This window comes from Echinops telfairi, unplaced genomic scaffold, assembly GCF_000313985.2.
Source record: "Echinops telfairi isolate 266 unplaced genomic scaffold, ASM31398v2 ScPeMD7_7423;HRSCAF=8461, whole genome shotgun sequence".
Classification (NCBI taxonomy): Eukaryota; Metazoa; Chordata; class Mammalia; order Afrosoricida; family Tenrecidae; genus Echinops; species Echinops telfairi.
Genome location: NW_022111323.1, coordinates 2248010 through 2252083, shown reverse-complemented (window position 1 = coordinate 2252083; position 4074 = coordinate 2248010). Strand labels below are relative to the sequence as shown.

General features: G+C 36.7%; 1 pseudogene; it reads right to left on the bottom strand.

Annotated features, from left to right (window-relative positions):
• Positions 1 to 2341: 2341 nt before the first annotated feature.
• On the bottom strand, positions 2342 to 3179 carry LOC101656556 (annotated as a pseudogene).
• Positions 3180 to 4074: the final 895 nt, after the last annotated feature.

Sequence of the window (4074 nt, the reverse complement as noted above, 5' to 3'; positions counted from 1 at the left end):
AGGAGGGGAAGGGGAAGGTGGAGGGAGAAAGGGAGAACTGATCACAATGATCTACATATAATCCCCTCCCAGGGGAACAGATAACAGAAAAGTGGGTGAAGTGAGACAGTGGTTGGGGTAAGACAAGAAAAGAAATTATAAATTATCAAGGATTCATGAGGAGGGAAGGTGGTGGTGGTGGTGGTTGGGGAATGAACTAACACCAAGGGCTCAAGTAGAAAGAAAATGTTTTGAAAATGATGATGGCAACATATGTACAAATGTGCTTGACAAAATGAACGGATGTATGAATTGTAATAAGACCTGTAAGAGGCCTCAATATTTTTTTAAAGTAAGAAAAAGGTATTTGCTATGATCAAGTCATCAGTCTTGCAAACTTCCATTATGTGATATACATTTTAATTTTTATCACCAAGCCCATATTTTCCAACTACTGTTGTTTTCTCTTTGTTGACAACTTTTGGATTCTAATCACCAATGATTATTAAATCAGCTTGATTTCATATTTGGTCAGACTTTGACTGAAATTCTTGACAGAATTCTTCAATTTCTTTCTCACCAACTTTTGTATTTGTTGCATAAATTTGAATAATACTTGTATTGATTGGATTTCTTTGAAAGCAGATAGATATAATCCTATCACAAACAACATGATTTATTTTGCAATGTATTTTTATAAAATCAGCTTTGATTGTATAGTAGTCGCATGTTGGGCTTTGGTTCTCAGGATCTGAATTTCAAAACCACCAGCTGCTCTTGAAGAAAAAGGACAGGGTTTTCTGCTCCAATAAACAGTTACAGTCTTGGGAACTCACAGGAGAGTTCACTTCTGTCCTATATTGTTGCTATGAGTCAACATCAACTTTTTGCCAATGAGGTTTCTTGCTTTTCTTTTTTGTTTTTTAAAAAATTATGTTTTTCTTTTTGACAATGAATTCAACACCATTCCTCTTGATTTTGTTATTCCCAGCATAGTAAATCATATGATTTTCTGATTCAAAATGGCCAATACCTGTCTATTTCAGCGCATTAACACCTAGGATATCTATCTTTACGCATCCCATTTCATTTTTGAACAGTTTCAATTTTCCTAAATTCATACTTCATACATTCCAAGTTCCAATCATTAGCAAATTTTTGTAACTGTTTCTCCTTACTCATGACCCATCAGCAAACAAAGATGTCTAATGCTCCCCTCTCACAGACTTTACCTGACACATCATCATGTGAAATTCCTCTTGGAGAAATCAGCTCCTCCTCATTCACAGTTTTAGTGCCCTCCTTCCTCCGGCACTATCTCAGGCAACATTCTGCTTCCACTTACTTGGCCTTCTGTATCTGTCAATATCTCAAAGCTATTCATGAGGTTTTCAGTGGCTACTTCCTTTGAAGTAGAAAGTCAAATCCTTTTTCTTGTCTTTTCTTTGTCTGGAGGCTCCACAAAATCTATTCATTCTGGGTTACAATTGCTAGCATTTGAAACACCAGTGACACAGCTTCCAGAATCACAGCAACACAAGCTACTATAGTATGACATACTGACAAACAAGTGGTGGAGGTAAAAGCTTATAATTGTCTATATAAACCCACATGGGTCCATATAATAAAACTCTTCCCACATCTGTGGTTGTCTTTACCCAAAGTTCAGTAGGAATTCATTCTAACTCTTTTCTCCCTCCCTGAACTTGTCCTCAGTGTCCTGGTATGTTCACCAATCTTTTGGATAAAGCATAAAGTGTTTTCAACCATTTCTTCATCAAGATAGTAATCTTATGAAGGAAAGTTCAGCAGAATTTCTCCACTGTCAGTTAATGGTATGTGGCAGTGCCACTTAAAGTATTAATTTCTCCCATCGAATTAGAGAAAAGGAAAGTAGAATACGCAGAAGGTTCTTATATTGGCACTGGCTTTGAATGAGGCAGATTTTGTTCCTTATTAGAAACACTCACTATTTTTGAAATGTTGTTGCTCTGAGGAAGAAGTTTTTGTGGGCATGTGAGATGTAAAGCTGACATGGTGGACCTTGTATCAATCAGAAAGATACAAGATGCCTCATCTACCTTGAGCATTGTTTCTCCCTTACTGTTAAGAGGTACAAGACATGGTGAAAATTCTAAATCCTCAGAGCACCATCACTGTGATGGTAATGAAGGTGCTGAAGTAATACACTTTAAAAAATGAGAACGCTTCTTTATTAACTGAAAAGATATTGAAACAGTCTAATTGAAATGAACTATGGGACTCAAAACTTCCAGTTGCTATGTCACAACATCAGAACCAATGTTCTTCAATATATTTCTTTTTTTTCCTTTTTTTTCTTCAATATATTTCAAACATAAGGTTAGTCTTTGTCACCAGGTTCGTCCATTGGCAATCCCAAATAGAGAATACATTGCAAATGTTTCAGGGTTTCTTTAGCCTCACTGGCATCATCTTTTAACTTGGTTTATTGCTCCATATCAAAATGCTCTTACTTTTATTTCTTATACACGGAGAGAAACTGCTTATCACTAACAGCTGAGTAAATATATTCCTGTTAAGTGATTGCAAAGCATGCACGCAAAAAAACTCCATGGAATTTGAAAATGTCATAAAGTATATAATTGGTTTTATGATGCACCAGGAAGACACCCAACAAGAGAACCAGGCTAGCACCCCACCCTGAATGGATAGTAGCCCTATTTTTTTAGTCTAACATTCAGGTTGCAGCTGTTTTTCCAGGTGGTCAATTTTCTCCAGTAAATGGTTCTCTTTCTCTCTCTGATATTCATCAAAATACATGGCTGTAAATGGTTTGTGAACCAAATACATCACAGATTCCATCTTGGTAGCATGCTCACTACTCAGTTTTCCTTGCTTTGGCCAGTGTACAGTATACATTATTTTATTGATGACAAGTTTAAAATCATTCATTAAAATATTCCCTTATGTGGAAGCCAGAATCTTGCCTCCATCTGCTGTGAAGATGGTGGCAGTTTTGACACCCTTATATTCATTTTGTATATCCTGAAAAATGAGCCAACTGTAGCTTACATTGGTTCAACTACAAACTGACACCACTACTCTTTGGATGGTAAAGGATGTGTTACCAAAGGAAGGGCACATATTTAATTGTTATTTCATCAGGCGGCACCACTGTACTATAAAAGGGGTGATGGATAATACTTTAGGTTTCCACATTAGCAAGAAACCCCATACTGAGAACCAGTAGCAGCCATGGGTCACAGCAGGAGAACATTCCTCAGGAGGATCATCATCCCCCAAGGTGTGAGGCTCCCACAGGGAGCATTCTCTCAGACATATCCTGGAATTGTTGGTGGCAGGTGGTTGAAAGCTTTGCATTTGCTATGGGTGCATTTGGACCTGCTGATTTGATCCCCCCCCCAACAGGTTTAATCATGCATAATTTCCATAGCAGGCAATTCACTAGTTTGATCATTTAAAAAATAATTGTGAAATCATAAACACAATCAGTTTTACAACATGTTCTTCTTTCTTGTAGTCATTGCTGTTAGCTCCTGATTTTTCCCAACCTCCCAAGAAACCATTAGTCTAGTTACTGTTTCTATGGATTTACCTATCCTGGATTTCATATTATAAAGAAAACATTAAAAAAAAACTAACAATAACCTTTGCCCATTTTAATTAGGTTATTCATCTTTTTCTTATTAATGTATTTCAGTCATCTATAGACCTTAGCTTTACTACTGCTTGCATAAATTATGAGTGTGCATTCAAGGAAAATTAAATCCTTGGCAATATTGCTGTTTTCTTCATTTATCAAAATTTTGTCTCTAGGACCACTTGTGAAGATTTTTCTTTTCTTTCTTTTTAAAATTTCTTCTTAGTTTCTTGCTTGTTCCAATAGTTTTTTTGTCCAATAATTTACACATCATACAACTCAATCATATCAAGGAGAATTTTACAATCATTACATCAATTTTAGAGCATCTCCCCCTCAACATCATTAAATCGCCTTTAAAATGAGTTGTGCACCCCACTATGAGACGAGATGCTCCTCACTGGCCCATGGCCCTGCGGGGGACAACACCAGGAACACAGTGTGGGAATTGC